The 27,591-nt window shown below is 41.4% G+C and overlaps 1 protein-coding gene across 11 annotated transcripts in view; it reads right to left on the bottom strand.

Annotated features, from left to right (window-relative positions):
- LOC112455674 (E3 ubiquitin-protein ligase MYCBP2) overlaps nucleotides 1-27,591 on the bottom strand; it is a 174,240-nt gene that overhangs the window by 41,164 nt on the left and 105,485 nt on the right. The gene's annotated exons all lie outside the window — the stretch shown is intronic.

Here is a 27,591-nt window from a genome sequence, read left to right as displayed (position 1 = left end):
TGCATAATATGACCGTACAATTATTGTATTACTTATTGAATCTTCAATTTTGTTGAACTCACTTTTAGAAACGTTTATATTAACACATGATGGCTTACAATTTTCTTTTAACTTTAAAATGTATTATTTTCTACGTTTATAAAATAAGATATTTCTGTAATAGTTGCAAATAAATTTAAACAAATATAAATTTTTAATCAAAAAGTAATATAATCCTTTAACTATTCTGTATATTCGCACTCGAATAAAATTGAGAACTTTGCAATAACAAAACTTTGTCCGAAACTTAAACAAATAATCGATTCTCCATACTGTTTAATATCGCGTAACTAAAGGGTTCGTATAGAATCGAAATACGGGTTTTATCAAAATTTAGAGAGAAAGCATTTAGACGCATGTAACCAAATACAAGAGAGAGTATTGATGAATAATAAGTTACACTCCAAAGCTAACGGCAACCGCCATATCAAAATAATCAAAACGGAATGGGAATGAAAACCACGTGAGAGCTCAAATATCAAAAAATATTTGCCTCGTAAAACAAATCCAGCTTGACACTAAAGCTGAATTCAACGGCCATTATTTCTGTTTGCGCATTTCGGTAAAATTGCGGCTCAAATGTCTCTTTACAATTTACGCTATATCGCTATCCAATAAGATCATTCTAAAAGCATTACCAAATCAAAATAAATACAGTTTATTGTTTATCAATATCTATTGCCACCGAAAATCTAAAAAGATATCGAAAAATATTATTTCAAAACGGAAAGAATATTATACATTAAGAAGTAAATCATATGTGTAATTCGATAAATAAATTGAAATCAACATGTAAAATTAAATTGTTTATCGCATTAGCTTATTTTGAAAGCCAATCGGAGCGTGAACATATTTTCTGTAATATGAAATTTAATGACATTTTCTCTTTTCATTTTTGTAATAAATTCCACAATGTTTTAAAACGAGTTAACGTGTAGGTCAAGAAAGACGCGATTCGTTACGTGACAATATATCGTTATTATTTTCCGCTTTCGGTCGAAATACGTGTTATAGCGAAACAATGAGACGTCCAGATGACACGGATAAAGATCCGTCGGATCCGTCCGCCTTTCTGTCCGCTACAATTTTGCGGGGGTTACACGCCCGATGTACGGCGGAGAATCGCGTGATTCATTATTCACAGCTTCAGTCCCTATCTCCTCCCCCCTTCCCCCATTCCGTCGGTGTTCCTAATGAAAGATAAACACAATCAATCCCATCGTGGTCGAAAGAGGGAATATTATATCGGGTGGCCGTGTAATTTTGTAGCCGCGGGCGGTGGTCCAGCCCTCGCGCGCACCCCGGGCGCTGCTGTTTTCGTTTCATTATATCATGCTCCGCCGGGTTATCATCGTACTAATTACCCGTTCAAAAGGACTCGGATCTCCCCCATCGAATCCCCACGTAATTGACCGAGAATCTTTTATCAGGCTATACCTCGATTTTTCCGACCGGGATCAAAAGCCCCCCTCCGACACAGCCGTAAAGCACACAATCGCACGCGTCGCCGACGAATTTTCATTTCGACGCGACTCGCACCCTGTGGCGCGGCGAGAGAATCGCATTTCGTTCTCTTCCCTCGCGAAATGCGCCGTAATTCAAAAATGTCAAAATTGATTATTGCCGGATTTTCGCGCGATTTTAGATATGCATGATTATAACACAACGCTTTGCCATAACACGTGTACGCGACAGGCGGCGTTATCTCTAAACAAACGGACACGCATTTGCAACGGCGACTCGTGTTTATTGTCACCCAGCGCGCGGACCATTTATTACGAATGAAATACAATGGAGTTTTGCAGAAGTACCGGTAACGAGAGCGATACAAATTTAATGCCGGTACCGTAGTAACGTATACCTGCTACGGACATTGAATTCTGTAAATTCATTCTGCGCCGGATGTTTGGATATAATATTAATCTTCGAATATGGCGGGCGCGTAAAACGCGCTCGTCGGTTCATCGCCCGCGCCCGATATTATATCCCCGCGTCCACAATCGAAAGAACGACATTTGCAAATGTTGTACGCGACCAGCATCATTTCGGCCGGCGAATTACAGCCGCGCACGCGGCGCGCGTACGTTTATATTACAATAATATTCACGTAAGCCGTTCCACCAAAAAATCATTCATTATTAACGTCGTAATGATTAAATCAGTAAACGTAGTACAGCGTCATAAATAATATAACCGCGGTCGCGCGGCGCGAAGTAAAATCCCCCAAAATCACCCCGTACGCGGGGAAAATACCGTCGCGTGCACTGCAGTCATAGAATTAATGCCATTTGATTCGGCGACGTGACGCTGTTGCGCGACGTACGTTAGCTTACACATAGCTCGTACATCACTAAGCGGGTAATAACGTCTGGCAATGGCCAACATTTTTCGAATAAAAATTCGCTCTTTATTTCCGTCATTAATTATCATGTCGATTTGTTCGCTCGTTCGTTCGTCCGTTCATTCGCGAGCACAGCTTTTTATTAACGTACAATCTCGTGTCCATGGCAGGTGGAAAAAAAATGTGGGCAGAAAAATATACAGGAGGGGGAGGTGGGGGAGACGTGGGGAGCGATAGAGCAGTATCACCGCCAACTATTAATCCCCGTCGCTATCGAACCCAACTCGATGTCCCCTCTTGTATTAGTTAAAGAGAATAATGTCAACAACAACAACAACGAGAGCATATAGTGATAACGTCAGTGACGATCGTGTCACTGACGAATGCAATTCGCTTGAGCGAATCGCGCAAACGCCCGACTGAAAAACAACGATTCGCAGAAGCGTGCATCGGTAAAAGAGGGTGAAAAAAAAAAAATAGAAATAAATACTCGATAAAAATGGCGATCTCGTTACCACGGAGAATATGAAAGACTGCTCCGACTGCCGTCGCCTATACCGGCCCTTGAATTTCGAAGCTACATTATTAACGACGGTATATCGGCTCGTTTCTCCCTTTCGTTTGCGCTCGTTGTGCTCAATAGCTCCTTTTCGCCCGGATTATTTATGCCCCGTGCACGCGCCGTATTAAAAATGAGTAAACCAATTACACAATTCAATACCTTTTCCGTTGAAAGCTGGCAATTGCCGGGATTTACTAATAAAACGTACTCGATCTGACAAAATTAAGTTCGTAGATATATTCTTTTTCTTTTATTTTGATAGCATTGATCACATCTTCTCTTGCATTTTACGTTTTTTTCCGTACACTTTTTTTAAACTGCTGCAAGATTAAATAAAAATTCGTTTACAAAGTTAACTAATATTACGTTACATTAATCAAATTACAAAGAATTTTATATATCCTGGATGGTATTCATCTGACCTCTTTCTATTCGTGTATGAATTATCATCTTATCAGTATCACATCACATCTGCACATCGTGTTTTCTGACACGATTGACATATGCGCGATATCTTTTTTCTGTACAGATACATTTTTATTAAAATAGTACACTAAATAGTACAGTGTATATGTACGTTCGTACAAAATTTATACTCGGATGTTGTATGTCACTAGCAAGTCCGGATAATGGATAAATTGTGTTCGCAAATGAAAAATTTCTGCTCCTTTCTCATATTGTCTTCACCGATATTTCGCCCGCTCTCGTTGCTTTTACTCTATTTCGCCGGCTCGCTCCAAAGTTCGCCCCCGAGAAGAGAAGCGTTTCCGAGGAAAAACCATATTAATTACCGTTCTAATTACTCGGGTCGAGCCGTGGATGTTTTACGGGCTCTCGCGAGGCGGGCGTCTAAATCGAATAAACTCCGGCACGCTCGAGGCCGATAATTTTCCACGTAGGTATATTAGCCGGTAGGTAGCGAACGCGCGAATCCGGTCCTCCGCCCATCCCTATACTGCCGCGTTACATCGCGATGCTTGCGCCTGATAAATCGGTACACGCGAAAGTTACCGATTAATTTTCTAATTAGTCTCACGGCGGATCGATCGCGGCGCGGCACCGCGCCGTTTGTCCGCGGCGTTTAATTACAAAATAGTCGCTTGAAACGCGCACGCGGATTCGTTGTAAATGCAGATACCATTGCAACACCCGCTTCTTAAGTTAAATTACCGGGGTTGTTTAACGAGCGCCATTCGTTCGCCCGGGATCTTGTTAAAATTAACGAACGTTCTTTGGCGCAACCGATGCTTTGAAAATGGACGACCGATGGCACGCCGGATGTTTCCCCTTTTTTCACTCTGGAGCCCTCCTCTCTCTCGCTGTCTCTCTTTCTCTCTCGATAGCCTAATTAATTACGAGTTTAAAGACGGAATAAAAATACGACAGAACCGCGATGAGGAGGGACGCGCGGAGAAAGGTTTATCGGCAATAGAATCCCGTTGTTTTAATGGGCTAATTTTGTTTCGGCTTTAACAAAGTCAGCTTAATGGGAAATTTCCTTTTTCCCCGTGAATAATTGCCCTCCTTTACCCGTCCCCCGCTCCTCCCGCATCTTGATAGATCGAATGCGACAAGTTTAATTTTAAAAGCGTCGAACGCGCGGAATAACCGCCTCGTTATATATTCATATTGTCGCGTGACTGATCATAACGCTGAAACGTACTGTCGACACCTCTCAAGAATGGATCGATAATGCGGTTGAATCGAGATTATCTATGCATAAATCTGGTTTTCATTTAAACAATCGTTTCTTTTGCAAATTACAATTGATTCGCTCGGAACAAATTCAAATTTCCTCATCATCAGTCGCATTACATTTATACGAATTATTTAATAAAACATCTCGTTTTCAAAATTGGTAAAATTTCAATTTTTTGCTCTAATAAATATTTTCTGTGCTCTAAACAATAAAACATTCGTTTTGATTACGTAGTGATTCATTGATTAAGTTAGCAAGCCGACAAAGCGTTCTTAATTATTGATCTCACGAAAGTCCCACAAAGTCGCGAGCAATCGTCGGCTTGGAAGCTCCGACGAAAATTACAGGCCAGTTGAGATAATCTCGTGACGTATCTACTATTGTAACGATCGTACCGCCGAAGGCGATGAATTCATTACCAGATTGTTCTTAATTATAATGTAGCCCGAACTGACTTGTAACGACGTTAAAATTAATTCGCCGCGATCCACCTAAGTCTTTAACCGCGCCCGGTTTGCAAATTGCAATCTTCCGAGCGGGATAAACATGCCGGGAGGTAGGCTTCTTATTAGGCGGTTTAATCGCCCGACTTATTTATGTAGAGTAATTAATTAATCTCACGTAAATCTAATCTTGATCGCCCTGCGTGTGGAATTAGAGATGTTGGGCAAAGTCTTCACATGTTTTTCTCGATCTTGCAGTTTAGGCAAATAATCCTAAAGCCGCAGGAAAGTGCTTCGTTTCGAAAATTAAGTACATTAATCTATCGAACGAAATCTACGAAATTATACGAAATTTTTACTTCACTCGATGCTATTCCTGGAAAATGATTATTCCATCCCTCCCTTAATCGAAATAGAAATAATTCCCGTAAGAATAAGTAATTAAACGGGCGAAATGACGACATATTCCGCCATCTCATTTAAATGCAAAAGCTCGCATTATACACATTACAACGGCATAATGATATCACGGGAGATCCAAAGGATTAAAACTAACCCCTCCCCGGCATTAAGTTCGACTATACGTGAAGGCAATTTTGATCTTGATTCGTCGGACTGAGTCGACACAGGGGACGTGGAAGTTATGTAACTCACTTGACACGATTATTCTTCAAAGAGCTTACATGATGCGAAATAACCCTTAATGGATTCGAGATGCCGACGAGGACGATAAGCACTTTCAACGAAACTCAACGAAAAATCACGATCGTGGCTTTTCAGATATTCTCGCTTTTCGTGTTAATCGAACTCGCTCATGTCTATGACATTATATATAGGTATCGCTAATAACTGCCTGGATTTATATTTATATCTATATTTTTTTACACAGCAAATACGGCACAAGTTTTAAATATGTCGTCACAAAAGTTTAAATGTGTTTCTAAATATAATACGTAATTATCTTATTCATGAAATTATTTCATCAGAAATTTTTGAAACACGTTTTACGTTTGCTTTTATGAATATTCATATATACGTCAAAATTTATTCCATGCAACGTATAGAAGGCCGTAAATAAACAAGATAATTCACATCGAGTGCAAAGTCCGACACTTGAACAACATCAATTTAGACTTATTACGTGACGTGGCGTTTCATATTACGTTTGCAAAACATAAAGTTAACGAATTTTACGCCACGCTAATCATTATGTTTCTGACAAATGGCTTCGCGCGATAAGGACTCTTTCGCGCACGATGAATAATTTATCTCGCCGGTCGACCGAATAATTGCAGGTCGTCCGAATGCGTAGCGAAGTTCCTATCGAGTGGGTAATCGGCGTATGTATTTGCATTTTACTATTTGCCCAGTATATAATTACGGTATCAGTTGATGCACGCGCAAATAAATTATTAATCGAATACATATGCGACACACGCGCTGCCGTTTCTCTATAACGCAGATCTATTAATCGTCACTTTACTATAATACATGGGTATACGCGATTGCGCAACCGACGGCACACGCATACGTTAGTTATCAAATCAAATCAGAGATTGCGTGATGAGTCGCTTTTATGGGTCATACGATCTGCGTGACAAACGAGAGCGCGTGAAACGTTCAATCTTACAATACGCCTTGCGATACGGCGCTAATTATTCCTTACCATTGTGCGATTCGTAACCGCTATTTTCCTAATATACGCTAATGGGAAATGAGACGTCATAGAGACGAAGAGACATTTGCACAAGCGCTCATCATCAGTCGACTCGAACTTAAGTGCCATTCGGTTATACCGTGCCCGGCTCTTATCTCGGTCGCTAACTCGAAAAGTTAACAACCATCAGGATACGTACAAACGTTTCGTCGCTTCCCGAAATGTACTCTCTCCGCCCTAATGTACTCCCGCGGACGATAATGACGAGGACAATCTACGAACGGCTCTATGAAACTGGTAGATAACGCAAGTCGCGCGCACGATCCGCATTGGATGCATCAGAAGGAGCTCGCAGACGTGATTTTCTTTTTGCAAGCTACCCCTCGTTCACGTCTTTATATCTCATTACGTCTTTATATCTTTGAAGTCGGAAGCTATTGACGATAATTTAAAACGAAAAGCCGGTTAGGAGAAAAACATATCGCAATGAGAAGCAAAGCACACGTTTGCTTCTCACTGAAGTGACGAGGAGACTTCAAACGCTGCAAGCGCGCCAGTTAAATGCAACATGTACTGCAATTTTACATAAATCAATAGCTTCTCTCTCTCTCTCTCTCTCTCTCTCTCTCTCTCTCTCTTCGCGATAGCTTTATGTCGGGTAATAATATTTGTCTCAATAAATTAAAGTTCAATAAATAACAACCCCGCTAGAGCTTTAGCTTACTTTTCCGGGCTCGGTAAATGCGCAAAGTTCGAAGCGTTAAGGAGATGCATGCAGAGCAGTTCACTGCACGCTCGCTCATTAAAATTTAGCTGCGAGGATGCCTTGTTTCAAAGGCGTAGCTCGGCCGTTTGAAGACGAAACGTACCGCGACGAAAGAGTAAACGCTCACTTCCCACACGGTCGGAAATATTATTTTTTTAAATTGTTTTTCTTTTTTTTTTAACACGGCAACTCTTTTACGCACATAATACCAAGAGTCTACATTAATTAATTGCAACAGCCAATCTGAAGTGTTCGAACTTCGGAATCGTCACGCGGTAAATTTATTCATTTAGTAAAAGAAAGCACGAAAAGAACAAATCTGGTGAGTTTCGTGTCACCTCGTAACGTTGAAACGAAATTATCTTCTCCGCGAACAGTGAGACCGTGTTACCGACAATTACGGCGACGATTGTCTTCGACATGCACGTAACTTCTACAACTTGTGAAAATTACGTGCTACTTTATCGTCGTGTGCTTTCTCTCCCTTTCCCCTTTCTCCGTCAATCTCCCTTTGCGCGTCCCGCGCGCGTTCCGGGGGTAAGATATACTCTCAGCTGGAACCTGCGCCACGAATTTGGCGGAAGCCAAGACGCGTTCTTAGGTGTTCTCGGAAGTTTCAATCGAACTTCTCCCCTGTCTCGTCTCTCGTCGAAGCGCCAAACTTGTCACGCAGACACTCGCCGAGTCTTTCCCCGGCGAGAGAGCGACGAACTCGTGCGTAGTTAAGTGCCAATCAGTATTACCCGAGGAATATACGAAGCGCGTGTATTTTAGAACCGCCTCTACCGCAGCCGCGACGTTTCTTCGATTAGAACTTTACCGTCGTCAAATATTTTCGAAGATTAATAGGCGAAATCTCCTCGCCTGCGATATCAACCAGCGAGATAAAACGTAAGCTACCTCATTTATATTGGAAAATGTCTGAGCAGACGCTTTAAGCTCAGAGTCGATTTTCCTTTTTCTCGGGCACAAATTTGATAAATGACATAACGAAAAACACATTTAACGATGACATTTTAAAGTTGAAGGATTCTATTAAACTGAAAATTCGAATATTTGAGACATTTCTAGATATTTATTACGATGAAACTATAGAGTAACGAAATTTTTATAAGTTTACATTTATAGCGAATTTTGGAATGTGCATTGGTAAAATCAAATTTGTCATATTAAAGTTATGTAAGTTTATCATATCACAAAGTGATATAAAGATGTATAAAAGATAAAATCAGCCCGAAATTAAGAAAATATTAAGAAAAAACCGATATCAGACTGATCATCAAAAATCTGTCACTAAAAAATAGTGTGAAAAAATGGGACATTCTGTAATATGGCAATCTGCATAAAAAAAATAATGTTGTATCAACAGCATCATTTTTGCATCAACAGCTGTGTCAACAGCATCAGTGTTATCGAGATAAAATTTATTGATGCAACATCAATATTAATAAACAAAAAACATCAGATAATTGTTTTACTAATTTAAATATTTGGCCCAATAATATCCAATCGAATTAACTATTTATGCTTGTGGCAGCCCGTGACGTTGACGTTTAATTAAAGCAACATCATTTTTTTTCCGTGTGGGTCGCACAAAATTACTCGATGGCAATGAACTGGTTTGCGAACTAATCTACGAGTGACCGACCGCAAATCAGATCGGTACTTCACGCGGAATGTATCTCGCAAGGAAGTATGCCCAGGGATTCCTTGAAGTTCAAGCAATGGGCAACATCTGTTGGCAACATTAGCCGCGAGACAATTCACGGCTTCCGCCAGATTCCGCGAAATCCAAAAGTTACGTAACGGGAGAAGCCCGTAACGACGAAGGCTCGGGTATCACACCGGCGTAGATCCCTTTCCTGCAGGAATAGTTTTTCCGGATGGAGACCCGAAGGCCACGCGCCACGTAGGTGTATCTTTCGTGGACGGCGCGTGACCCGACACGTGGTTAATCTCTTTAGCGTTCTGATTTATGCGAGCACATGTTTACACGTCGCGCCATGAGCCGCGCGCGTAATTTTGATTGTGTATCGCGCGCCTAATTAAACGTGCGGTCTTTACGGGACTTACCCCGCCGCGCGCGTCTCGCCGCATAAAGTATCTTTATCACGGCAGGTGAGCACGAGCGAGAGATGCGTTACTGCGTGTACGCGACGGCCACTTGGGAATTAGTTCATCCGCCGCTAAAAGCGACGTATCGTACATGCGCTACTCGTTTCTGTCGGATTAATTATTACACACTCGCAACGGGGGTTGAAACTGTCTCGCGTGACTTCCTCTTCGACTTTCCTCGAGCGACTCGACTCGATTAAATCGTATCTACATTTTTTTTTCACCGAATTTATCTTGGAAACTATTTAACATACTGGTTTCAAATAAAAGAAACAAACAAATGTTACAAACAATGCGTGTAAGTGAATAGGAGATACACGATTGTGATTTATCGAACAAATTGGAAATTTAATAAGCGAAATACATCAGTATCAGAGAAATGTCGAGATCGAAAACTCCAATTATTTCCGAGTATTCTCTTAGCGTTCAATTACAGAACAGTAATCGAAAGCGAGCAACAGTTAACCCGCTTTCGAGTATGCCCAAGGACTCATATCGCCTCCCCGGGGAACGTATACGGATGTTCTCAGAAAGTGGCTCTTTGTGCCACGTCGGATTCGATAGCGGAAGTTGGGAGAGAAGTTACGGCAAGACGGAAATGGCAAGACGGGGAAGAACTGGGGTGGAGAGAAAGAGAGAGAGAAAGAGAGAGAGAGGAAGAAAGAGAAATGGACAAGCGCGCAGGCTCTGAGAAAATGCTGCAAGTCGCTACAATTGTAGAAGACCGGAAGGGGAGAACTTGGTCGTAACAACTATCGCTCTAAATCTTGACACACCGCGAACTACTTACGGCGACTTCCACTACCGACCGTGAAGAGTTTCATTATAAAAGCCAAGTTGGCCGATCGCGCTCGGCCCGCGGCGAACGGAACCTCACTCCTCTCTTCTTCGCGGGTACCAGGATCGCCGACTCCGCTCGTTCGCGACCGTCTCCGTGAATTTCTTACACGGGTTGCCGCATCGCAACCCTCCATTCGAATCGAGCCCCACGGGCACAGGCGCGGAGAGCTGTAGCCTTCGAGCAAAGTTTCCGAACATTTTAATCGAGTTCGGGGAAGGAGCCCGACTATATCCGCAAGTATTTAGCCGCGAAACGAAATCGTTTAATATCTTCGACTTGAGCCACCGGGATGCGGCGTAATCATTCCAAGTTCGGAAACCCAACGATAATGTAAAGGAATCGATGTTCTGATATAGCAAAGGAAATAGTACGGAAACTAAACGTGGATCGAGCATTACTTCCGGATCATTTATCGCAAGTAATTTTTACATTTTGTATAAAATAACACGTACCAACAGATTCTTTAATTTCTCTCTTTTGTTCAATTATTTTCTACTAGGTATAACGATATTTACACAATGCTCATCAATGTCGACAAATTATAAAGAAATTATTAATTGGAATTATTTCAAGTACTTTTATCGTTGGTTATTTTTAACAATGCATCCCTCGCGAATAATCCATAACGTTAAAATATGTAAATGTAAATATTCGATAAAAATAGTATCTTGTTTTAGCATACGAGTTAAATTATCCAATATTCCAACTCGCCGCTCATATTGCGCATCCCTCCTGAGTACACATAAAGAATTAATTTTACTGTTTTCTTTTAATATTTATTTTATCAAGTTTAAAAAGCGCTTGTTTTTTTCCAATTGTGCGATGGAGTCGCGTCACGAGAGTTTCTGAAAACCCGATTCTACCCGATAAGAAAAATCAGTCTTCCCTCCGAGATCCATCGAACGAGCGAACGCACGTCGCTCGCATCTACCAACCAGGCTGCATATTCGCTCTAAATCCGAGTCGCAGCACCGATCCCTGTTCCACGGTTAACGAATACGTCGCGACGACGTTGACGGAGCGGAAAAGGACGAAAGATCGTCCTGGGAGCGAAGACGACGTGGAACAAACGAAGACGAGAGGGAAACGCCAGGTAAGACACCCAGGTTTTGGAGCGAATGCAAACACGCGTTCTGCATTCCGAGCTTGACACGGCCGCGTTTACGTACGAATTTACAGTCGACCGAACCGTTGTAAATCACGTCGTGGTCTACGAGATGAATTCGAAATATTTCCCGCGACGCTAACGCAATCGCCATTGCGGACAAGCAAGAGAGAAGGTCTTCGTATCGTTTTAACGCCGGGCGGGCGTGTCTGCGTTATTTCTTGCAAATTATCCTCTATGGACTAACAAATTGAAAATAGATTTATAAACGTGCAAAACGCTGCAGCGCGGATAATTTGAGCGTCGATCCGAGCATCCGCGTACGCACGATTAAATAAATTATTAACAGCATATTAATTTCATCGTCCAGGTCGTTTGCAGTCGATACCGTGGAGTCCCCACGAGAGAGCTTGACATTTTTTCATTCCAATTTTATCTCGGACGCTCGCCAAATAACGTTATTAAAATCCTTTTTAGCAGAAATTCAAAACAATCGTACTCGAAATTATAGATTATCCGAGGGCCGACGCTTGTGAAAAATGATCGTGAAACACGATCGTAAGCATTCAAAGCGAAACGCGTCGACTTGATGCACGCAGTCCAATCTGTTTATTTTTATTTTTCAAGTTGGCCACGGCTATTAAAATAATTAAAACCAGACATACGGGTTTATGTGCCCTTATGCGCGAAAGAGTTTTATTCACGCACATATTCCGTGTTTTATCGCTCCGCTCGCGAGAGTGAAAGCGATATGACCGAAGGTGCGATCGTCGTTGTTTATATTGCACATCAAAACTTCCTGGAACAGGGGAGCTACGCAAGCCCTGATAAATCGATGCGATACAACCATCGCTTATACGCTACTGACCCGGGGCCAACTTCGGTTTCAGAGTTATCTGCAAAGTTATTCCAGTTAAGCATTCCAGTTAACTCGGGCAAACTTCTAAAAGCATCCTGCGTTGCCGGCAAAGGCAATGGCAAATAAAGTAAACGAGGGCACGAGACGTTAATCCATTACAAGCTTCTCTTGCAAACCGGTCGTCTACTCGCACGAGGAGAGAGAGAAACAAACATTTGCTGGTTTTAAATTCTTGTCTGAGTAAAAAATAACATCGACAGATTTCAGCTCTTATATTTTAAGTCTTAACTCGGAAAACTTAAAACTATATGTCGTATACTTGGTTACTAATATGTATATTAAATAGACAATTATATTCATCTAAATTGAAGAGAATGGCATTCAATAGTTTGTAAAAAAGATTAAATATAAACAAATTTTACTTGATTCCATTATATTGAAAAAAAATCCAATCTATTCCTCTCATGTTAAAACCGTATATATTGAGAAATTCATTGATGCCGATAGAAAATTCATTTTAACCTGGAAAACTAGGTCACTCTGTGTACTTGCGTTTAGCGCATAAAGTAATAAAAAAGTTATCGCAACTGATGGAAAATGAAATCTAAGAAATCCATTAAAAGATATAGAAAAGAAATAAATCTGTTTCAATTCCGTGATATGTGAAAGGTTCAAACTATGAATACTTCGTATTAAATTACGAAATTGTGTATTAAATTGCAAAATTTAAATAACGTAACATATACATTATAACGTGTGTACACGTATATTATGCATACATTCAAGAGCTCTCATCTTCACCCCTTACGTGGTGAATGCACTGTGCGCAAACTACCTTCTTTAATACAGTAGCACGCGCGTATTAAGTAGAGGAACGTGCGAGAGAGCAACCTGCCATTAGGGAAGAAATATCTCTCGTGCAAAACGGCCGCGTGATAACGCGGGGCAAAGATTCGCGTCGGAGATTCTCTCGGAGTAACGCCTTGATTCGTGTTCCGTTAGGAGAAGATTATTCTTTTTTTCGCAGATTGATCGCGGGCCGCGTCCACGCAACGCGGAGAGGAAGACGAAATGTTGGGAGCGAAACAAGCGAGGTTTTCCGCATCCACTCCGTCACCGTCTTCCCTGTGATAGTTTTCCGCCGAGATGAGCCTGTAAATGCGGTGTAACCACCGCCCCGTTGTGCGAGTCGCGTTCTCCGCGCGAAACTTTGCGGACGGCGCGCGAATAGAAAATCGCGCTTTTATCAGTCGATTCGATAACATCTCCCATCTGCAGAGTGAGGAAGCGCGTAATGCCTGAGAAAAGCCTTCGCTACAAAGAGCCTCGGTTTACTGCGAGCCGTAAGTATTCGCCGGTTTATCGCTCTCCCTTGCGCGCGCGCGCGCGTAAACTCGCGATAACATAGCGCATAACTCTGTCGCACACTGTCACCCAAACAAAAGGTGCATTTATAGCGATTCCGAGAAGAGGAACTGCCATGCAAGCGCGATGCGAACGTAAACGCGGATGCCTGAAAACGTTTCGTCGCGGCATCAGCGACGTCCTGCTCTCGTCGTCGTTATAAAAATCAATAATGCATTTCCCCGCATTTCCCCCCTCTGCATTATCGATTAACCCGTTTGACTGATCGACTCTTGCCGACCCTCGATTCCATTACCGTCGCGGAAACCGGTCTCTCATGCAGCAACAATCAGTCTCTTCTTTCCGATATTGCCGGATAAACTGTGCTGATCGCACGGTTCTCGAATCTCACGCTCGCGATCGTACAAAAATTTGATGCTGGTCGCAGTTATTTTTTAGTAAAACGTATACATTAATTGGACCGCGAGATTTATTTTGTTTATCTCGCATGTAATAAAAATACTATCACTGCGTTATGACTGAAATTTTACGGTAAACACTGAAAATTGCAAAAAAGTGTAAATATAGGTACTATTATTTAACTTTGGAGAAACAATAAACTTGAAATTGTACTTATAGCGAATAAAAAAGAAGAGAGATAATAAAATTCGCACATAAAATAAAATAAAAACAATTTTTGTTAACCTTTTAGAACGCATATGTTTTATAACATATAAAGAAATTCACAAAATTTAATATCACATTTTAACTGGATTTAAGAATTCACAGGGCTAAGCAATGAAAAATAGAGATATATTTCAGAGGAAATACTGGAAAGTTTAGCATTAAGACGACGAGACTTATGTAAGGACATAAGTATGGCTGTGCTTGGCAGTAAGGTAGGATAACTCGTCTAAAGTAAAAACTAAACTGAAGATTATCTTTATCGCGAGATAAAATGTATCTGACACTACTTCCTTGCGCCGGCTTTGTCTAATATGCAAATGCAGTCGAATCGATAAATTAATTTCGTATATTATGAATAATTAGTTTACCGATTGTACAGACAAGAAAGAGGAAACGGCGCGTCACCGTACCGGCGTTCGCTGTCGTCTTTCGCGGCGGCTGCTTTTATTAAATTAAATGTACTCTTAACGAAATCGGTACCAATCGCGCCCATTACGCCGGAAACTCCTCGACGCAAAGTAACTTCCATGAGATTACTTCGTCTACTTTGTCGTCGTCGTTGTCGTCTATCGGGAACTGGCGAGAGATTTTCTCTCGCGTTGGAGAACGTGACCCGGTCTTCTCTTTGAATTTTTTTCTTCTCCTCGCCGGATGGAAGAAGGAGTCACCTCCTCTTTCGAAGAGAAAGAGAAGTCCCCTAGTTACGGGAGAATACTCCTGAGACTTTAATGAATTCCGATGGGAGGACCAAACGGCGATGGTGGACCCGGGAGTGGGAGTAGGGAGAAGGGGACAAGAGGAAGGATAAAAATGGTAATTACGATATAAAGGGGTCCCCGAGATAAGAATACCCGAGGTAAGAACGAGTAGCGCAAAAAGGAAGAGAGACAGAGTAAGGGAGAGTCGAGAGGTGGAACGACAGGTTGGATGGGGACGAGGGATGGAAGTAAGAGAGATGGGGTTAGAACCGCAAAGTTATGAGCTATTCGCAGACATCTAGAAAGAGGTCGAGCGGAAGAAACGCCAGGGAAAAAGTTAAGAAATGGACGGGCATAAAGGGCGAGCGAGAAGGAGCGAAAAAGGACCGACTCCGTCGCGCGTCGCGGAGTTTAAAACTCTCCCCCAACGAGGGGACTTAATAGTTTATTAAAGATCGCCCATTAGCCGTAATGTATTTCCATCTTTCATGCATCGGGTCCACCTCTCGAAATCGTCCTCGATCACGTCCGGCTGCAGCCTCGTCGGGTCATTAAATTTTCCGTTTCCTTCTCAGTTGTTACGCGCGTGGAGAGAACTTCTCGCTGAATATTAATCTCGAACGCAGCCGGCGCGAAAACAATGCCCGGTATATCGGACGCGACATTAATACTGATATAGTTCCTTCAGACGAGACTCGTGTCCAGAATGTAAGAAGCGCGACATAAATTTAAAGATATCGAATAGTCGTTCCTAACAGATACGATTCTAACAATTTTCATTAAATTGTACTGTAGAGAAAATTGTAGCAAATGTTTTAGAACAATATTAATGGTATTAGAAAGATATAGAAAGTTTTTCTTATTCCAGAAAGAACTTTTCACATATTTGCTGCAAACCGCTAATTACGCAATCGTTATGATATGCAGTTATACTTCGATACAAATGTACTACAAATACGATAATGATATATTGCTAATTTGCAATGACACGACTCAAAAAACAAAGTTTTTAAGAAAATGAATTTGAATGTTTTAAATTATTAAAATGTTATAATATTATTTTTAAATGCGATTTTAGTGTAATAATTGGTTTTTAGAAGCTTAGTTGTCATTTTATCAGTAATAAGAGTTCCAAAGACCTGTTTTTTTGTTTACAAACAATTTAAAAAAAGAATTTTTTATCGTTATTATAGCAAATGAGCAATATATGACCGAATTATATGAACGAATTAGTTCCTTAAATGAACGATATTCTGCTCCGGTTAAATGTTACCGTTGTTGTTTGCAAAAGCGGAAAATTAAATTGTCAATGACGTCGCAAGTAAATAGGAGGACAATCTCGAGTACCATTTGGAAGGGTAGAAACCTTCTCCCAGGTATTAAATAACGCTAACTTTCCGAGATCAAATTCCGGCGTCTATTTTCCACCTAAATCCGTGTCTAAAAGGAACAAGGGCCTAGCCAGGGGAAAACGAATCTACCTAGCCTTTAAGGCTATTACCGGAGATCATCCCCGGTTTTCAAGAGCATGGGCGGAGAGTACCTGCCGAGTAGCAGGATAAACAAGGTGGGTTGCGCTCGGAAGTTAATCTAATCCTACGTAATAAGGCTGTAAACGAAGAGACGGGGAGTGAACCGAGAGTCGAGTGGCCCCCGAAAGGAAGGACGAGCGAAAAGGGGAAGAACGAAGCGGGGAAAACGCGGATAGATGGGAGGAAGCGAAGCGGGACGAAAAGAGGGACAAAGTGAGTAGAAGACGTAACAGGAAACGGATAGGCGTCGGGGCGAAGAATGATTAAGATGCATCGGTTTATAATGATACGGCGGTGTCGCAAGAACGGCGCCGTCGCCTATCCGCGGGGCTTTCGAGCGCGCGACGCGGAACTTAATTACCGCTTAATGAAACTCCCAGGTAAAATGAAATCCTTATCGGCTCGCGCGCGCGATGCTCCCGCGATATCGTTCCGCAAGAACATCCGCGACAGAGCGCAGATCGCACATTACATTCAAGATGATAGAAACCCGTTGGACGGGATATACATCGTTAATAAGTAAAAATAAGCACGTGCGCCCAGCGCGACTGTAACTGTACATAGCTATTTTGCGACGTCTATTTTTATACATGGAATAAATAAAAAGCTGGTGAAGTAATTGAATTTTATATTAGATATCTTGTAACGCCAGGTGACTCAAATTTCTGTTTTTCTGAAAACAATGGCGTATATATCACTATTATAGCGTGTAACGATACAAACGATTGTCTGATTCTAATCTGCATTGCATCAAATGCGCGCATTGATAAGTCAAATTTCCAGCTCTAACCGGACTAAACCGCCTCAGGCATGGCTACGGAGTACTACTGTGTGAGGCAGGTGCTGTACACACAAAGCGGCTGTCGCGAATTATTCCAAGTGCTGCAGCAGGTAATCGCCTACTTACGCCGACAGGCAGGATTAGCATCTCGGACGTGTTTATCGTAGGATTACCAATTTTATTGCTCGCGTCTTTGCAGACGCGAGTGCGTCGAAAGTGGATTCTTCTCTCTCTCTCTCTCTCTCTCTCTCTCTCCCCCCTCTCTCTCCCCTCTCACTTCTTCTCCGAAAAGGAAATGCCCTTTCCAGGTTTTGTGCGCCTCTCGCCCCGGTCGTCCCACTGTTGGCGCAATCTTCCTACCTCTTCTCTCTGCCTTCCAGAGAAGATCGCTCCCGCACTTTTGACTACCTTCCTTTTATCCCCATTTCCAATAGAAACGGGGAAAAACAGTGGAACAGAAAGAGGCGGCAGTGCCGCAGCTTTCCTCGCGACGAGAAAATTCCTCCTCTTTCGTTCTACATTCGCGCGCATTACATTTTATTCCGCCAAATATGCGACCAGCCGAATAAACGCGCATGAGTGCCTTACAGGCACTTTCACAAGGGTGAATAAAAGAAAAGGGCGTGAAGAAATATCTGTCGTACGTTGCCTATCCGATAATATGTCATATTATAACATAATACGACATATTTGAGAAAGAAGCGATATTATTTGAGAAAGAGGCGACAAGAGAGCGACACATATTGCTCAGCTTGAAACGTATTTTCCGAAGATCCTATTGTCAAGATATTAGAAAAAAATGTCGCGATGTTATTCCTCGATAAAAAAAAATTAATTTCCGAATCAATTGCAATAATCGCAATTTTAACTTCTCATTATTTATCAATGATTAATAATAATTTATTTTTATCTATTATTGTAAGTCTCCAAAAAACTTTCAATATACTAGAGAGTTAAATGGATATAAGCAATATCTGTTTTTAATTTGTCTTTACTTAATCAACTACGGAAATATATAATCGAATACTTACTACCAAATACAACAACCATAAATTAAAACTGAATAATATGTAAGTAAACTATTTCGGAAAATTTCTTATGGATGATGCAAATTGATACACAAACTAAGTAAATTCTTAGCTTAAAATATACTATGGCAATTCCTTTTAATCTCTATCCCATTGGGTATTCACATTTATGATTCCATACAAAATCGCTATGTAATATTTAAAGATATAATTAAATTAACGCCGCGGCGTTAATCTACGGCGCGCCGTTAAAATACAGTCGCGGCCGCATTGTGGTATTTATTACTGTTTGAAGAGAACGCAATCGTCTAAGAATTTTGGGTAGCTTCTTGGCATTAGCGAGGCAACCACACCGTGGATGGGGCCGGACATTCAAGCAGAAGTAAACTATTGTTCTCGTTATTCAATTGCGAAACGGAAAGCGACAGGGCAGACGAACGAGTTAAAGAGCAGGCGTGGCGGGCGGACGAGACGGAGAAATGCAGCCTCTAACAGAGAGGAAACTCTAGATCTCTTGAGGGAATCCCGAGTGCACTAATTGCATAACAACGCAGGGCAAAGGGGTCGTCGGTGTAGATAAAGGTTCGTTCGTGGCCACAGCACGTAATACCGAACGGCGAAAGGATCACAGCCAAGATACAGTTCGATCGATTTACCCTCGATGAAAATACGAAGAGAATATGAAATTATACTAAAAGCGGAACGTATCTCTGCATGAACCACGTAACTGTTATATCTAATTGATAAAAGTATTAGAGCGTAAAAGGTATATTGCATCTATAGCTTTAGGTAAAATAATCTTTAAGTGGTAATAACTAGTAGTAATAATTCTGAAAAAATTTATATAATTGAAAAATTAAGCAATTCTTCATGTCTTTCAGAAAAAAAGCACTTAACGTCGTTTCCACAAATTAACTTTGGAGAGAATTAGAAAAATTGCGAACATCTCGCGGAAGTTGTAGTAGTTAAGAAGTTTTGTGAGAAAATTACTGCTACTTCTTAACATGATATATATAGGATTCTTGATTGTCAGAAAATATTTATAAGAACGTTCAATAAAACGGAAAAATTTCGGAATCATTTCATATGCAGCGACCTAATAATTTTATGCTATTCTCATGGTAATCTTATGGTAATTTATGATATTCCTGTGGTACTCGTTCTAGATCGAATAACGACTGTGCCTGGGTGTTCTTAATGCAAAAATCCGATGACCTCGTTACGATTACGTTCGCGCACGTATATCGTAGACAGTCGTGTATACCGTAGTCGTTAAATCAGATGGACTAGCAAATCGATGACAACGCCGGGGGGAATACATTGGCGTTAATTAAGTGGACACTTGTTGATTGGCATGGCACGAAATCCAATAACGCGACGGCGTTTTCGAAAGGCTGGGCATTCGAGAGAATCTCGCCCGAAAACGACGAAATTTACGTTGTACGCTCGAATTAACCGTCGGTAGACTCGGCAAACTTCCCGCGGTAAAAATGGAGAAACGGAATGCGAGAGAACGAGTATTGAATCTCGGGTGCTTTTTTCAATGTGTTCAGTGCATAATCTATAGGAGACCATTAATTCGATGTATATCATTAAGTACCAAATAGGCGCGGAGAAATGGCGACTCTTACGAGGTATATTACTGTTTCCGAGTAATTTCAACTATCCGTTGCAAAGCACGGTGATTGGATTTAATGAAGATGATCGAACGCGACCGATTTGCATTCGGGCGAATGCCCGACGGTCTCACGGCGGAAAGCCGGCTCGCATCCGGCGAACGAATAATGCCAATGACGGCTCAACTCGTGGAATTTTAGGCATTCTAATCGGGAAATTCCCAATATACTTTGGTAGTACGCGGACGGAATGCGGAGATATATCGATCGCGCGCTACTAATCGGATGTCGAAGCCACTGCATCAGATATGTGCGCGTGATTCGATGCGCGCGCCATATGAAGGAGTAGCGCATCTTTCGCGGCAGTTACAGGGAGATGTGAACCACAGGCTATACGAAAGTAAATCCCGGTTTGCTCGTATTGCCCGACTCGATGGATAAATTCGCTCGCGAATAAATTTATTTCTTCGTTTCTTCATTGGAAATATTACCCGATACACTGAGATATCGCTATGCGCAATCCCCTTCATAGATAGGTAACATCGAACATCGATGTAAAATGCCATTCGTTCGTGTACATGCAATGCATTTTTAAACATCAAATCTATAGCGACACAATAATTTCTCTTTTTAACTACGTAAAATATCAAAGAATATTACATATATACGTCGTTCATAAAATAAAAATAATTTTGTATTCCTCTTCTAAAATATAAATAGTAATAAAAGATTTATCTTGAGATTTAGAAATAAGATTTCTCTTCTGTTATATTGTAATCTCCTTCTTTCTCCCTCTTCTTCTCCTATTTCTTTCTGTATTATATTTATCACATTATATTACTATATACCTACTATAAGAAATAATAATCATTTTTCTCTCCAAATAAGCACGTTTCTGTAAAACATTCGCGTCTACGATCTACGAGACAGTCACATTTCGTCGAAATATCTTGCGTCAAAAGTCTTGAATTGCGTTTTATGAGAGCATTAAACTCGCAATAAACAAGGGTAATGGAGGGATCATTCAGAAGAATTACGCCTACGCGTTCCAAGGCCGACTGAGTAGAACAAAGTGTCTCGTCTCGAGCACTCGGGTTCGTTAGCACAAGTGCATCGAGCAGTCGCACGGCCGTTGCCGCTCGGCGCCATGAGCCAAATCCAACGTTTTCCAAGCAAATTAGCACCTACCGTGTACCAGTCGACGGCTAACGAGAGTAGACGGAATCTCTGTCACCCCCGTTCGCGCGGCTGGGAGAGCCAAAGCCCAAGAGAGCTGTTTATCGCTATGCATTATGGAAAATGTAACACGCACACACGCGTTCCTATCTGGTGCCGTCCAATGGCGGAATATTAATCGAGGTAATTAACTCACGAATTAAATATCGTCCGCGTATACCCGACCGTTTACGTGTAATCGCTCGTAGGCCACCGTGATATTTAGAACGGCTATTTATCGCGCAGACTTATCTCGCTCTAAGCTGAGTTTACATTATACTACTTTTAGACGATGTGGTATAAAATCAATTAATATCACAACCATAGCAGAGAAACTCGATAGATTAAATTTAATAACATATAATAATCCCAGAAGATCTCTGAGATAGATTAGTAAGTAATCCCTTTCAATTTCTAAAATTCTATATGCACCAAATTGAATTATTCTCCAAGTATCTTATTAGTATTTAAAGAGATATTTGTAAATTTTATTTTTGTATTAATTATTAATTATTAATTATCATTCATATTTTACGGAAGAGCGCATATTGCAGTTAAAAAGCAGATTGTGTATCTTAACAACGTCGTAAGTATATCGTTTCGCGTAGAACAAACAGAGTGTTTGCAGCGCGAAACTCGGGTGCAGTAACAGATGCGGGAAATCGTTTTGCTACACGTAGAAAGACAAAAAACAATTAAAGGAAATTGCAAATATAAATATCCGAGTCGCATATCAAGCCACAATCTGCTACGAACGCTTGGTATAATTGCGCACATTATTAAGCCATTCTTTTTTTCCCCTGTAAATGCAATAATCATGCTCGCGAATAAACAGACCGGCCGTTATTACTATTGGAACGTCGTTATCGGTTCATCAGAGCGGAGCAATAATTAGAGATAGCAAATAGCAATGCGCAAATACGGCGAATATTTCCTCTTTTTGCATCATATACTGATACAGGCAAATTTGAGAATCATTTAAGCCTTCATCTTACGCATCGCTGACAAACAAATCGCGAAACTCGCAACAACACATATAATGTAACGATACACGTTACATCAAGAATAACAAAATCTCGGATCCGGCTCGTTAACGGTGATCGTCGGATAATGTAGATAGAGATCAAGAAGATCTGAGCGCAGACTCCTTCTCAGATAAGACCGGAAATACCGTCCGGGAGCGTAACTCGCTCTCTCGCTCCTTCTCTCCCTCTTCGCCGTATTCGTGGCCCGTGGGCACTCGAGGCCCGTCATTTCCGGCGGGTTAACTAGGATAACGATGTGTAATCACGGCTGTCGAGAGCGGGCACGCCCGATTATAAACACGGCGATGCTCGTGGGACGTATAAATAACGCAAATAACACCCTGCGGCCGGCCACTATCCCTCTTCCCACCTTTCTTTCCCCACCCTCTGTCTCTCTCTCTCACCCCTAGGAAACCCGCTCCCTTTCGCGCATAGCCAAGATACTCCGGTCTGATAACCCGCCTTCTCGAGCACCTCGAGCACCTCGAGTACTTGAGTGAAACAAACGGACCCGGACCGCCCGGATCTAAGCAGCACAGCAGCGAATGAGCGACGTTTAAGTCGCGCAACGTATTTCGATAAGAGAAACGTGGCCGTGAACAATCAAGATTTAATCGACACGGATCAGCAACAAATCTGAACGATGTAAAGTCAGTTTTGCCGTAAATAAACCACGCTGTTTATTCGATCGCGTTCGACATGGTGCACCGAACAGCAAACGCGGCAATTTTAGCCGCAACGGGACCATTCGATTGAAAGTCGCGAGCAGGAATCGTTGTGGTCGAGCGTTTTATCATTATTACTGCTACCATTGTGTTATTATCATTATTATTATTATTATTATGAAGCAAAATAATGCAGGCTGTCGAGTGCATAGCAGCAGAGCAATTTCCAAACGATAAAATTAATAGATATTATAAAATCATTCAAAATGATGACCTATTAATTTAATGGACACATCAGAGTATTATTAAAAAAACCAATACGCAATAGCAATTCATTGTCGTGAAATTATTAATATCCATTGTAGAATTCTATTCGTCTAACCTTATTCATAAGCGTTAAATAATTTTTATGTTTATTACCTTTTTATAATTTTTTCCCTTTAAATTCTCGCTCTATATAGCTCAACTCCAAAACGTATAAATAAATGCTTTAATATCTCTACTGTTTTCTCGCTCGAGATACTTCATTTTGTACATATTCACGATCCATTACCTCTTCGTCAGGAATTAAACGTAACCGACAGAGAAATCCGGAAGAACATGATTAACGACGGTTCATGCACGAACATATCGGCAAACTCTCTAATTTATAAGAGCAACGTGCGGTCGCGATAATAAATTACGCGACGGGCGCAAGCGCGTAAATATTAGTCAGACAATCCGCATCGCGCTCGCATCCAGCTCGTCGTAATTTACATTTTCCAGTAATCACAATCCTAGCGTAGTGCGGATATGATTTTCAACGGTATTAGCATACATCTGGCACACCTGCACCCCCGCCAATATTAATTGACACGCTACGTCTCTCTCGCAAAGAACGATACTGTTATATTTATGCGCGGTAATAAATTAATTATTAATGTTAATTAATAAAAGCAGATCTGATCAATTTAATGCATCGCTGAAAAATCATCGCTGAAAAATCGATCAAATGTGATCGGGAGAAAAAACTTAGGGAAGTTTTAATATTGTCAAAATAAAATATTTGAAATTCAAAATACAGATTACGAAGATAAATTTAAAAAAAAAAAATAACAAGTGAAAGAGAAAAGAATGCTGTTTATATAAAAATAGAAATAATCCCAGAACTTGCTCAATTACACTGCGATTTGACGCACGACATACAAAATTCCTAAATCATTAAATACAATATAATCATTATAATTTCTATGATAAATTTGGAAATAAATCTTGCTGAAAAAAGAAATATTGAAGGTGATCATTATTCATCATTTTTCCAGATTTTAAATATTGAAATAACATTATAATTTATCTTACTTCTCACATAAGCTTCGGATTAAAATTCTATCAGAATAAAGCCCCAGTCTTTGTGCAAAGCTTTTGAGATTAACTAAAGAGAGAATACAATTTCATCATTCATTTTCTCTCTTGAAGAAAGCTTAATTCGTCAAGAACTTGTTATTTTTAATCGTTAATTATAAGACGACAAGAAGATGTCCGACATTCTGTAGATGCACTTTTGACCGTGCTATTATTATATACGTGTATTCGAGAATTCTTTAAGCAAGATATTCTGAAAGCTTCGTAGAGACAACGATATAGCAAATGAGTGAAGTTGAAGTAAAAGAAAACTGCAAAAAAAACTATAGGAAAGGAAAACAGAAATATCGCGTACGCGGGACTAAAAATAATGAGGGAAAATATTTCCACGTTGTAACTCGGAAAAAACTGACCTAAATCTTCGCATGAAAAGCGCACGGATGCTAATTGGCAACCTCGCCCCGCCTGGGCGTCGTATTATTGAAACCGAATATTAATTCTGCGGCATGCGCGCTTATGTCAAACAATTATGAAGACATACAAAGCGCAATATGCAAATTAATGTGCGCAGCCATGAAGACACAGCAAACTAGCAGGGAGGATGAAATTATGGGCTGTGGCTGGAAGGTAGAAAGGTTGTCGCGAGAGACAGAAAAATATAGCTACCGTACACACCGACGATAAACAACGAAAGGGCGTAACATTTCTTTACGCCGTCTCTAGATTTCCCACTGAATACTCTTCCCGCTTTCTTAGCTTCTCCCCCGTTTATATCCTCCCCCCTCCCTATCTCGAGAGAAATACGCCACGAACGATAATTAATTTTGCAGAAAGTAATTAGCGATGTTTTATGCATAGCGCGAGCCACGCAAGTTTTTGCCCGCCGCGCTTGTTTATTTTTCTTCAACCGCCACGCATTATACCTTTTTAGCTGTTTCCGCATATACGCGCGCCCGGTCGTTCTATAACGCAATAGCCTCGCCGCAACATGAATTTTCCCGGACGGTGAAAGCCACGAAATTCATTCAAACCCGATTCGCGTACCAAATTCGAAATAATGACGTTTACGTTGATGCACTCGGAATCAAACTACTTTCCGATGATCGAAACAACGGATGTATATGGATCGACACGATTCGCCCGTTCGAGCGAACCGCAAATGCTCGGTCGCGGCGCGCGCGCGCGAAACATCAGCGCGATATATTTTCCAAAAGTTGTACACTCACCACGGAGGAAAGTGCAAGCTCGAGGCAAGTCGCCCACTATCTCTTACCTGAAACAGACAAAAAGAAAAAAGTCTTTTAAAAAGAAAGCTCCGCATACGCGCACACACATACACACATACATGCGCCACATTTCAAGAGGTATATCGGTTTCCACCACGCGAGTGTTCCCGCACAAGTTTCCGGAACGAGACCGAAAAGTTGTCCGCGCGCGCAAGGAGTTTAATCGTATCTCGTTAGATTGCTCTTTTTTTCCATCGTAGAGGACTCCTCGTCCCCCCACGCCTTCTCCTCAAGCCGGGAAAGTTCGCCGGCCTTAATCGCCGCCAAAACTCGTCGCGACAACTGCCGACACGTAAGCCCTACGTTGTCCCAAATTGCATCGCGTAATTTCTTCTTTCCCGCTTCTTATAGCCCGATAGCCACCGGAATGTCTCTAAATGCTGGCTGAAGGAAGCTTCCTGGGAAATTACTCGTACGAGCGGCATACCAGGCTGCCGCAAAAAGTACCTACTCCGTCCGGACAGAGAAGGAGATATCCTAAAACTATTTTAATTGCGCGGAGGAGGACGTTTACTCGATTTGCGCGCGTTTAGGAGACAGATGGCTTAGAAGATATATGACCTCGGTCTCTTATACACGCTTCGCTCAAATCAAGACTCGCGCTTAAATATTTGCACAGACGATAAGAGCTCGCGGCTTGATTGAATATCCGGTGCCGAAACCAAATTCAATATTTCACGAGTATTTATCTTCCTCTCCCCCCCTTTTTTTAATCAGGACACACAACTGTTCCGTTATGGCGAAACTTCCATAAATCCCGACGCATCGATATTGGAAATTAATGCAAGGGAAGTGATTTTTTTTTTATTCACCCGGGACATGGAATTGTGTACAATGCCCTGCGAGAAGCACTGCGCACAATGCACATATTGTTTAGGTGATATATGACCGACCAATTCACAAAATGTCGACGCATTTGATCCTCGAAACGATCCACATTTTCCGAACAATAATATTATACGGTCATTGAAAATTCTAGCCTGGCTACGAAATCAAAAGCAGAAAAAAAAAACACGCGCCGCGACCGTACTAACGATCGCGGCGCGTAAAATTACAATCAGCATACATAATCGAATCAACGCCTGGACAATCAAGCGCGATGTTTTCAAATCGTAAACGAGAAAATGTGTTTTGTACTCGCGGAGAGCGCTTCGGTTTGGCCCTCTTTCCTTTTAATGCAATCGCTTCGTTAAACGCACTTTTTACAACGCGCATCATGACATAGAGTTTATGCAGATAAGTTATCATAATAATAAACCAGCAAATCTTTCGAATTTAATGGCAGCGAAATTTTAATTATGCGCCACATGGGTCGCTCATTCAAAAACTAATGTAAATCAATTTAAAAAAGTCCTAAACTTGTTTTTAAAAATTCAATACTCCGCGTTACATTAATTTCCGCCCGGTTGAAATTCGCATAATATTTCAAAGCTAAACCCGCGGTCATTTCAACACAAGCGATTCGCATAATATCGCAAGTGGCCCAATTTGTTTGTAATTTAACGTTAAATGAAGGTCTTTCAAAGCCAAAACCCGAGACGATGAGTCAGACAACTCACTGGAACAAATCGTTTTCCGCGCAATGCGGGGAATGATAAAAGAGCCGCCGAGACGAGAAAGAATATACGCGTTTTAATGGCACGGTAAAAGAAAATTCAGAGAGAGAGCGCGCGCCGTAGGGAGAGAGGGGCTGGAAAAATCCTATCAGAAAGAACTTCACTCCGTGTGGCCGTGTTTGCTCTCTTTTCTTACTAATGAAACCATTAAACACGCCGTCTTAGCGTGCCTCAGCTCTCGGGCGATCTCATTTTCGTTTGGTCCGCTTGCAGAACTTGTCCCATGAACCGTCCCCTTTCCTTATTTCATACCTTTTATCTTTCTCCCTATGTTTCTCCACGTTCGCGTCTTCGCGAGAAAATAAAGACGGAAATCTACCCGGGCTCAAG

This window comes from Temnothorax curvispinosus, unplaced genomic scaffold, assembly GCF_003070985.1.
Source record: "Temnothorax curvispinosus isolate PA1 unplaced genomic scaffold, ASM307098v1 QBEX01006321.1, whole genome shotgun sequence".
NCBI lineage: Eukaryota > Metazoa > Arthropoda > Insecta > Hymenoptera > Formicidae > Temnothorax > Temnothorax curvispinosus.
Note: the sequence above shows the minus strand (reverse complement) of the source record. Positions and strands in the feature narration are given on the sequence as shown.